Genomic DNA, 12140 nt, shown 5'->3' with positions numbered 1-12140 from the left:
CAAAAATAAACTTAGTTACATGTTGGCTTGTCCTCACTATCCTCAGGATAAATGGATGGAACAGCACCAGGCTTCAATATATGTTTTGTGGCAAAATGGAGCCCTGGAAAGAATCTACTGCAGGCTACATTCTCAAATGATGGGTAATACAATACAATACATAGCCATATCTTGCTTCTCCTCAGATACCCCAGGTTTCAGCGTAGCCCCACCCCAAAGTTTGACGGGATTGGTTTCTTCGGTATGTTGCGTTTGAAACTCTTGCTGTTTGTCTCTGGTCCACTGCAGTTCCATGCAGAGAAGCCGAGGCATGACTTTAATGTCCTTAACATGGTTATGTTCACTCAGGGCTAGCATTGTCAAGACCGGGCCCTCAAGACCAGCTGGAGGATGGGACTAGGCAATTCAGAGCCATACAATGGTAGGAGTTGGGTTCAGTGCCTTTAAGGTGTCTAGAGAATTTTATTGCTCTTTTTTTATATACTGATCAAAGTAGAAAGTGGCCTAAATCAGCTTGGCATCCGGCTTTGTTTCTGTGGACTCCTTGGATGTTCTCCCTCTCCTCACTTGCATTGTCAGCCAAACCTGCCTCTTCATCACTCTCCATTTCCTCCATCGACAAAATTATTGTTTTATTCATATCATCCTCTTTCCTGATGTATCATAAATTCCTTCCTGGGCTTATCTCCCACTGTGCTATAAAACATTCTATCCACACTGCAGCACACATTCTCTACTTAATCATAGTCTGAATGTACATAGTCACAGCAGGACACCAAACTCACTTTCAATGCATCCTGCTTCTTTTCAATACTCTCCTGTGACAGTGATCTAGTACCACTGACTCAAACAAGCAAAATAAAAAGTCTCCAAGGATAGCAAGATAGGAAGTTGCCCATTCGCACATTTGACATGAAGGCTGTTTGTTTGCTTCCTGTGATCAATACTCCCAAAGAGGAGCAAGCCAATATTATACTTTCAGATTCCACATTTTCTCGCTTCCTCAGCTTTGCCTGTCTCTCTCTCTCTTTTTGCTTTTTCCCATGTTAATATTGCATTAGGATTACAGTATGTAAGTCTTAATCTTGCATATTCTTTTCACACAGTCTTAGCCCTTATCTGCCAAGCATGATGAGCATTCCACACTGCCACCGTTGTGTGGACGCTTAATGACCCAGCAGCTTTAAACCCCTGTGTGTGGCCCCATCACTCAACACCGCAATGACTTGGATCTATAGCGATATGCATCAACTCACATCCACCCCGGTCATGCACGCACTGTATATACAAGTTCCTCCTCGCGAACCGCGACACGATTGATTGTTATGTGTAAATTAACTTTGTTGCATCGATGATGATGATGCAGATTTCACAAGCAGAGCTGTCAGTGTGTGATCATCTCCTGTGGAAAGCAAGAAAAACAGTGTTTTACTTCAGCCTCGAACTATGTTGTGGTTTTGTTTCATTATGCGTAGCGTCTCTCTGTAGACATTTGTCACACAAATTGACTTGAATGTTGATTAAATTAAATGACTTCTAACTACTGTTCACGGCAGGAAGAATTCCCTGTTGTATCTGCTCTTGCCACGGATAATAATCAGATGTCACTTTATGTTCAGTGCTGTTCCACAATTGCGAAAATCTGGAAACTTGGATGTGAGCAACACATGATAGTCAAAAAAAAAGGAGTTTTCCCACTGAGACGATTTATGTAGTGCGCTGCTGTTTTTATATGTAAAAGATATTTACATGTGAGGCTTATGGGGTGAAATGAAAGATGGATGTAGCAAGTATATTGGGTAACAGGACACAAGTAAGTCATGATCTCGTGCAAACTCACTGACACTGTAATATCCAGAGGGAGAACTCTCAACATTGTTCCCCTCATGGCCTCTTTCTGGAGAATAAAAAGAGCACATTAACATTTTATTGCACTTATTTTTTCATATAAAGGGAGACCAAAGAGGAAGATGGTACCAGATCTTTTTGGCAGACGGCAGAAATAAGTGGCAATCGAAGCAAGTCGCGTTGGAGAGCAATGCATTGATGTAATTATTCATGGAGATGGCTTGAACAATCAAACTGCCTGAGGTCTGTTGTGTGTCCAGACAGACGCTATGTATCATCTGACTGTTTCCAGTGTTCAATCACAACATGAGAGTAAATATTAAACAGAGTCTGCTTTCGGTTACGCAACTGGATATGAGCGAAAGTGAAAAGTAGTTGTTGCTGTGTGCCGAGAGGAGTTTGACTGCTGTCCAGTATTCTTTCATAAAACAAATATCAGCTCATAAACCATGCATACATCCCATTCTGAAGCACTCCGTGTAGCATCTCACATGATAAATATCCATGCATGCAGGTAAGCTGGATACATGTGGAACAAACTCTTCCATATGCTCTTTCCTCTTTCTCTTTTGCTAGAGTCATTAGTTTACTAGTCATCATACATTTATGATGTTAATTGAATTATTTAACTTTATATTGTCTGGGGCATTTGGAAATGGTTCCAGGGCTGAGAAAGAATGTCATAGCTAACATTGTTAACACTGTGCTACCTTACAGAGAAATACGAAACAATAATAATGGACCTTTAAAATACAGATTTTACTAGCACACGCACAAAGCGAGCTGCCTGTTGATGACGATGCTAATGGCAAAAGCGGTAATGATTCTAAAATGTGTTGGAACAACCAGCAAGATGATGGAACAATTTATCAATTTATTTCAACACAGTAAAACACCACACGAATCAAGCAGTTCAAAACATGGGAATGAATAACTGCCAGCTTCACACAAACAGCTACTTGTGGACTTATCAACACGATGGATGATGTATACTCACAGATGAACCCAACAGTAACTGTGTGGTTGAGAGTTGGTTCACCAATGGGGTATTCTTGCCAGGTTTGGTTCCTGGCAACCCCCTGTGCTAACCCCTCCATAACCCCCGCTCAATCCTCTGGAGGTGGTCTCTGACTGATACCTGACCTTCCTCACGCTCCTCTTCTTCTTCATACCTCTCCTGTCCGTGCCTGAACCCACAGTGTCTTGCTCATTCTGGAGCCACAGTCCTGGTTGGAGCTGCGATGAATCACCTCTGTACTGTATTCCCTGTCGTCAACACTGGCCTCCGTCTGTCTCGTGTCTGGTCCCAGTCTGGCCGTGATCACTGCGAGGCTGCTGTGCCCGGTTCTGGTGCCCAGTCCCGCACTGCTCCCCGCCAGGATTCCCAGCTGGAATGCATCAGCTCCAAATTTTTATTTGTTGGATTGTTTGGTTTATGACCAAATACCTGCAAAATTAATGACATTCCCGTCAGCCTCAGCTGGAGCTGCTGTTTAGCGCTAACTAGCAAATGCATGCTAACACTCTAAGATGGTGAAAGCTTAACTAGCTAAACATCAGCGTGTTAGCATTATCCTTGTGAACATGTTAGCATGATGACATTAGAATTTCGCTCATAGCCTTGTTGTTCCTTTGGACATCCTGACAGAGTCATTAGCATGGTTGCAGACAGGCAGTCGTCACATAGTCACGGTTGTCAAACCATGAAACAATAGACAGTGAAGGAGGTTTACGCTGTATCAAACCAATGTGACTCAACCGTAAGGTCAAAACATAACATATACATTACCAGACACACTGAAATGTCCTCTTTGTGATGAATTATGCGGTGCAATGAAAACCCATGTTGACATATTTTCGTGTCAGTCATCAGCACCGTTTTTACATTTGTCCAAGACATTCGAAGGAAACATCTCATATATAAGGTTAAGTGCTTTGTTTATTGAAATGTACATTTCAAAGATAAACACATTTTCTGCCATATAAAACAAAGTATGATGTAAAAAGAAATTGTCAGGGGCCCATAATTCATTGTGTGCTGCAGTTGTGCGCCCTCCCAGGAGAACGCGGGTTGTTTAGTTTAGTGTCTGCTGTCAGGCCGAGGTATTTCCCGCTGCTCCCTGAAGGCCCTGAATCAATCCGCCTGCTGGATTTGAAGGTGACATTCAGCCTCCCCTCCCTCTGGTCTGGTTATAGCGACTGGGTTTCTTCCTCCTCTGCACCGCTTGTCACCCAACCCTGTCCCCTGAGAAAAGGCCTATGAAAGTGACAGAAACAAACCCACGAAAAGAGACAGAGAGAGAGATTTCTTTGTGTTAAATGAGAAAAACATTTTATTTTTAGACGCTAAACTTGCTGAAAGTTTTCACAATGCTGAACCTATCTGTTACTTCACGCAGTGGGACCTATCACTCAACACAGCAATCTAAGCCTTCCTCCTGGGCAGGGTGGAAAGACCAGAGAGAGAGAACAGAACTGCCCCAGATTCCCCTTAAAAGTTCCTCCTTTCCAGGCCAGTCAGAAACACCTAACACCCTCATCCACTCTCATCTACTCAGGCTGTCACTCAGGCTGACCATCTGTTTAAGATCTGTTTGTTCATGAGAGAAGTGTGAGAAGTGCCCAGCGCAGGCCACTCTGTTGCTATCTGCAGAGGCTTAATAATGATCATGGCAACAATGACGATGTTAGCATAGCTCCACTGACTCCCCTCGTGCTGTTTCTGGGAGAACAAGGCATCCAGGCAACAGCGAGCCCAGGGGAGCTGTTCTGAAGAGAAAACAAAGCTGAGCTCGGCTAATTCGAACTGGAAATAAGATGAACTTAAATGAACCGCGTCCCACAGACCAAAGAGTGAGACGAGTCCCGCTACAGTCAGTGTTCATTAAAGTCACGCAGGGCAACTAAATCAAACTCCTGATGTGTGCTCTCCCTTGTGGGACAAATCACTTGGGCAAAGGTGCTTGAAGATGACATAATCACAAACTGACAGGTCCAGAACAAACAAAGACTGAATTGTGACTCAAATGCCATGGAGAGTGATTCACCCGTGGACGCTTTTGATTGTGTACACAATAATACACATTTGTTTCCATGGTGACTAAACAAATAGAACGGGTGATGTTCCTCTTTGCCTACACGGGACAGCTTCACCTCCCCTGACCCACCTTTCAAAAGAAACCCGGCTTTTCCAAAGAGGAAATATCCTGCTCTGGCAAGAAAAAACTATTACTGGCCATAAAACCCAAACCTTACTACAATTAAACAATCAAATGCAGTTGTGTGTAATTGGTGGAGGCTGATGCGGACAGAAAAAATATTGCCGTTGACAAATGAGCACTTGGGAAATGACAGATTCCAACTCCAGCACTCGGTCTAATGTTGAAAGTACACAGGTAAAGATTTGGTAAAGAGAACGTTGCTCTCAGTGTACGTTCAGGCCTGCCAACCACTTTGCATAGACAATTTAACAGCGCTCGTAAAAACAGGAACATTAAGCAAAGCGGGTCCAGATCCACGTCTGTCTCTCATCGAGCTTCCTCATCCGTTCCCCATTTGGTCCACTTCTCTTGAATGAAAAAAGTCCTGAGTTTGCTTTCCCTTTAGAAATTTCACCATCTAAATTGCTGCTCCTATGCGTCTGTGACACATACAGTCTGCTATGTGAGAGCTGCCTGTTACACAGCCCAGAGACCATTATTCATAGCAAGCTGTCTCTTGTAAAACACCACAAGAACCTGTTCGAAGTCTGGGCGCAATTAATTAGAGAAATCGGCAGATGAACATTGTAATGTGGTGTTTTTTACTACTGTTGCTTCCTGCCCAAAGACGTACGCAGGATTTTAACAGAAATGCTTACAATGCTTGGTAAGAGTGTGATCAAGGCATCGAATGAGCTGACGTGCTTGGTGTATGTGAAATGATGATGTCGCAACAGATGCTAAACTGTCAGCCATCAGGAAAATCATCTGCTCCACGCAGTCGCAGTTCATGTCACCTCTGGCCCGTTAACATGTCTGTTTCCATTTCTATACCCCCTCTGGTTCCAAAGATTTTCAGTGGCTCCACACGTTATTTAAATAGAAAGACCCGTAATACGCTTCATATGTGATTTCGAACTGCAGTGTGTGCGGGAGCGAGAGTGTGTGTGTACGTGGTTAGGAGGCACCTCTCTTGCAGTGAGATTAGGTAATACAAAAGCATTTTATGGATGAAATGCATATTGGAAGCAGCTGCTTTTCCCCAGCTGTTCTCGCGTTGCCTTTGTTGTGTGTTGAGGATTAGGAAGTCCACCCTGAAAGCGCAACCGTTACTACCTTTCAAACTCATGAAAAATATATACTTACAGATATGCAGGCTTGAGTCTGTTTACTTTCACTCAGTGTCGCTGAAAGTGAGTTCTTTTCAGATGGCTGCACTGTCCAGGTACTGCTGCTGTATTAGCCATGGAGGCGCATGTGTCACCGCTTTGTAAAATTGGAGGGCTATTAACACCCCATGTGTTTCAGAAGGAACCAGAGAAACATGTTATACACACTGCGTATGGCTTTGTATGTCCGTACTTACATTAGGTATCACGTGGAACACATGCAACATGACCTCTAACCCCTCGCACACACACTCAGTAGTCAGTTTCCTTTTCCTGACAACACCTGGGTGCAGTTTTCCACTTTACCCCGAGGGGTATCCTTTGTGTGTGTGTGTACGTGTTCATGTGTTTGTGTAGGCATGTGCATGTTAGTACATGTTAGGCCCCTAGCGTCCGGCTCTGGAGGAGGCAACATGGTCACTGATTGGAGCTCATTAGTGTGCTGCCTTTCAGAGGACGATTGATTAAAAGTAGTTTGTGTTTTGTTTGAGTGTGTGTGCACGTCAGCATGCATTTATGTGTTTACTTTCGTATCACTTGCAAGTTTTCCTCACAAGCAGTGCTTTAAGAGTTGCACCTCCAGAAGCTCTGGAGTTGGGACAAAAGGCTTTAGAGCTTTTAGGCCGACCAGCAAACTGCATAACAAATAGAAACATTGTAATGCCTTAATTTTATGCATTTTAAGACTGGTTATTTATTTATTTATATATCATAAATAATGGCTTAGTAATAATAGCTTAGGGTACTAGTTAGCGCTAGTTAGCCTATTTTTTAAGGGGCCCTTTAGGTGTTTTGTTTTGGGTTTTTTTTTTTTGCCTCCATCCTGATGGGATTCAGCAACTGCTGCATTTTGTTCTATAAAGATGATGGCTCATCAAAATTTATATTTTTATTACAGATCCAGCCTAAGGGGATAGAAATTTAGTTTTAGCTCAGGTTAGTCGAGAGTATTGCCATAGCTAGCTCTCATGGCTCTCGTGCCCCGCGTTAAAATGAAAGCGCTTTGAGAGGTGAAAGTGAGCCATAAGCAGCATGTGAGAGAGATCGAAAACAAAACATAAATCAAACTTCATCTTTTATGTATCTAAATTTACTGCCAAACTTAAAAAGATGACCCTCCATGTCTGATTTTTTGAAGGAGTGCTCAACCAAAACTGCACACAAAACATCTAAGATTTGAACGCAGCATCAAGACAATGCAAATCCATGCCCACACAAATATAGTACAAATTCAACTCCATCCCGAACATAGATAATCTTCCAGTCTGACACAAGCACACAAACAGGACCATCCTGAGTGGATCTCACTGAAGATTATGTCCCTGTGACTTATGGTCTTAATGCTTCATCCGTTCCCATTAGACTATCCATCACACCAGGGCTCGCTTAGTCATGGAGCCGTTTCATCAAGCCGGAGAAATACACATGATGGAGAGAGAGAGAGAGCAACGAGTTGAGAGAAGAGTGGAAAGAAATGGCAAGGACGGTGAAGGAAATGTTAAAAAAAAAAAAAAAAGCATGCAGATAAGTGGTTGTAAACGAAGGAATTAAGGAGAGGGAGAGAGCGGGGGAGACAGATGATGATATGACCTGGAGGGAGATAAAATGTGTGGATAAAATGGGTGAGCAGCAGCAGCAGTGGAGAGACCGGGCAGGGAGAGGAGTCATTTAGACAGATTGATGGTGATGAGGGAGGGCTTGAGATCCCTCCAATACTGATAACTACTCACGACTGCTGTGACTCAGAAAATGGGCTCTGTGTGGTTGAGTGTGTGTTTGTTTTTTCTCATTTACTCATTGCAGGGTCCCTTCCTCTACCGGCAGCTCTGGAAAAGTGGCCTTGACATCAGGTGGGATCCAAACAATATGAAAGCACAACACTGGTGCGTTTAGACTTGCATGAACTGAAACACCAATTTCGACACTGTCTCTGAATTCAATTCTGGGTCCCAGGTTGTTTCTGAGTCGGTCTGCATTAGGCGGCAGGTAGAGGAAAGAGAGGACTGCGGCGAGGACAAAATGTCCCAGGAATGCAAGGGCTGATGCGCACAATTACACACACATAAATGCGTCCTATAATGGAAACTCATTATCACGACTCGTGCCATGAAATTGTCCCTGGCCTCTCTATCAAACATGTTATTAATTCTCTTGTAGCTTATCAGCTCTGATTAAATATTGAGTCTTTTTAACTGCATGCCTCCATCATATGAATCTATTTTTGTTCCATGACCAATGCTCCTTTTGTAAGATCAGGGACGTATGAAATTCTTCACTTCTGCAAACAGACATTATTTCCAAACAGCCTTGATACGGCAAACCTTGTCATTTTCTTGTTTCATTAAAGAATGCCTCAAACTCATTTCTTTTTCTGGCAATCAAGAGCATAAGGAGATTTCATTTTCATGGCAGCTGCCTCTCACTTTTATCATTGTCCATTACTGTTACATCCATAGGAACATGGAATATACCATAGTCTACTGACCCAGAAACTGTTCAGTGTGCTGCACGCCAGGCCACACAGGTCTTTATATGGAGGAAGTATTAAGTCAGATGGAGGTGTTAAAGTAAAATGCTGTCAACAATATGCATCACTGGCCACAGAGGGTTTCAATCAACCACTCAGTATGAGAGGAAGCGGTGTGGCAACTCTCACCGACGTGCCAGTGACGAATGCGCAGTGCGAGAGCTCTGAAGGTTGCATGTTATTGGTAGAAGAGGGAGGGATGACTAGCAGTGAAAGAGTGGAAGATAAAGAGATGGATGGAGCCGGACAGGAGGCAGAAGAAGGGAGTGGTCGGAGATAACGCAAATGAAGACAAGTAGGAGTGAAGAGAGAAAGAGTTCACAGAGTCCAGAGAAGGAAGAAGCTGGTTGTAAGAGGACGCAAAGCCGCAGTTTGGGGTTAAAGCTTGAAACTAACAAGTCTTATCATACAAGATCAGCCTGAGGGATGAGATGAGAGTCCTCCACAGTGGAGTCTGGACAAGGAGAGGAGGAGGAGGAGGGGATGATGGGAATGCTACAGCTGGTCTGTTTCATAGAAACCTGTGAGGAGAGAGATGGAAAACAGAAAGACGCAGCAACCCATATGCTCACCCTGGCTCACTACAGTCCTCCCCCAGCACCCGAAGAGAAACTCTCATAGTGCTGATTACCTTACTTACTCTTTGGTGTGAAGTAAGAAAAAAGACGTACTTCCTGTATGTTGTACCTGAGCTAAGCTATTGCTCAGTTTGTGGAGAGCACGTTCGAGTTTTCATTATCATTCACTGCAGGAAAAATCAGCATCTAAACCTAAATACCGTTTGATCTTTAAGCCGGTCGTCTACCATATGGTGTGTGTGTTTGCATGCTGTTCGGGGAGTGTTTGTTATTAGCCCGTTTTAATGCTTTCTACTCACAAATGAATTGTCAGACAGTGTCAGCATGGGATCTGAGGCAACTAATTGAAAATCTGAAGGATAATTCATGAGTGTTGATAATCAGGTGTGTCTGTAAATGTGTGGATGGCTGTTTGATGCTATTTGATGGTTTTCAACAGTGTAACCCTCACATGGTGAAAAAAAGCCAATGCTTAAACCTAGCCAAATTCAAAACACACATTCTCTGAATTAGATGAATAAAACCTGTTTTTCTTTTGGCTTTGCATTCTGCCTTTTGCAGGACTTCTGTGGATCCAAGCACAATGTCACTTATTTTATGATCTACTCGAAATCTGCCATACTAAATGTTGTCCAACTTTAACTTATACCTGCATTCATTGATTGTTTTGGCCACTTGGGGGCTCCACAACAAGCTGTAAAAACAACTGACTTACCGCCTCATAAAACAGAGCAGAAAATTTTAGCATGTAGACATGAAACAACGTTAGCATTCATTTTGAGTCGTGTTCGTAGCCACCTGGCCAACGGATGCCCTACATTCACTCTCCCGAGGGAAATATCTGTCTCTTTAACTGCTAAATGTTACTATGTGTTCTCACCAGCTATCTGTTTGTCTGTCCGCTGTTTGGTTCTGCATGGGCCGGAAAGTATACAGTGGGGTTTTTCAGATCTTTTTCACTGAAAACAGCTGTAGATGAGGTTGACGAGAGCAGTGAGACTGCACCGGAACAGTCAAGTTTCAGGCCATAAAACCAAAACAATGAGCTGAAAGATACAAAAACAAACAAACAAACAAGAAGCTGAGAGGAAATGCAGAGTCTGGTGGTGATTATCTGCAGCGGTGTCAGAATAAGCAACCGCATTACACAAAGCCAGTTGATCCACAGTTATGAAAATATTGAGTAGTCTAGCTTTAAAGTGTATCTGAAATACGTCCCTTCTTGCAGCTGATATATTTGAACCTGGGGTGTGTGTGCTTGTCAGAGGTGTCGGAGGAGTTTAAGGGAGAACTGGGCTTGACGGAGCTTCTGAAACATGCCAGGATTTTAGATATTTATTGTGTCAGGGTTGGATTTGAAGCGTTGAAGTGTATATTTTCTTGGAAACTGTTCTGTGCGTCCTCTAATTTACCTCCTGGTGTATAGGCTTATATCTGTCACTGCAGGCTCAGCAGCCAGCTGGACCTTTTATTCTGCTGTGCACAATTATTCACTGGCACAAGTGAGCGATTACCTGGACCCTTCTGGATGTGAAAAGAGGGGATGAATGCAAGAAGATGAACAAGAGAGCTTGTGTTTACTGCTTGTAGAAATGATTCGTGCTCTGCTGTATTCTTTGCTTAATCCATTTCAGAGCTGACGCTGGAATGTCACAGCAGGCGTTAGATTTAATTGCAGTTCTCTTTAGCAGTTTAAATGCGGCATTGTTAACGATCTATTTGTGCATGCCATCCAGATGTAATACAGTAATTATGGTGCGCCTTTACTATTTAACAACTTCATGTTTCATAACTGTAATGCAGAAACTGTCAATGTCTACGCATACAAACAAACCTGCGCTAACACCGTCACAGCAGCCCATCTCAGATCCCTGTGGAAAAGGATTGGACGCGGCCCACAACAGCCGTTTCAGGGGAAATCTCTCTCTCTGACATGTTTTACTCCTCTATTTCTCTTTCTTAACGCTCTGTGACAGAATATGCAAATATTTTTATCCCATTATCTCAAAGGGGGCTGTGACTCATGGGAGTTCATCTATATTATCTGGATCATTTTCCATGAATTGATTTTTTTTTTTTTACACTTGGGGCCAGAACTCGACAACTAGCTAAACATCAGACATTTGAACTCTTGCAACCATGTGAAGTTGATGTGGCAAATATGGGAGCAAAGTCTAACACTCTTGTTTTAGCTTGGTTTTGGTCTCCTCCTCAGGCAAATAGCTCATTACCAATGGCTTGTGGCCACTCTAATCTGTTTGCTGTTTGGTAGGTTTACCACAGCTGGAAATGAGGTTGAGGCAGCTGAGAATGAGCCAAAACAGTAAAGTTTCAGGCTGTAAAACCAAAATAATAAACTAAAAGATGCTAAAATACTCTGAGGGGAACTGCAGGGTCATCATTTTTTGCCATTGTTAATGTAAAATATTGATTAGTGCAGCTTTAAGTGATATGTGATTAGTGATTAAAAAAAATCCAGCATGTCACATTTTAAAAATCCTTTTGAAAGCTAGGAATATATTTTCCCATCACCGCTCTCCACATCTCATTCCTGCGTTTCAATCTTTGTGCAATTCTAAGTGTGTGAAGGTTATCTCCGCATTTCTGATATTTCTGTTTTTGTGCGTGTGCATGCATGTGTGTATGAGAAAGTTAAGAGAGAAATGGAATGACAAATGTAATGTGCCCCCGTAAAAACATGTCAGCTTACTGGATGAAGACCTCCTCAAAGCCTAAATGCAGGAAATGAGCTTGATTACAGCAAACTTGCATGAAATTGTCCTGCCTCCTACTATGTCACGGCACCACTTCACCACAG

Source organism: Chaetodon trifascialis, chromosome 17, assembly GCF_039877785.1.
Source record: "Chaetodon trifascialis isolate fChaTrf1 chromosome 17, fChaTrf1.hap1, whole genome shotgun sequence".
Classification (NCBI taxonomy): domain Eukaryota; kingdom Metazoa; phylum Chordata; class Actinopteri; order Chaetodontiformes; family Chaetodontidae; genus Chaetodon; species Chaetodon trifascialis.
This window is presented reverse-complemented; position numbering follows the sequence as displayed.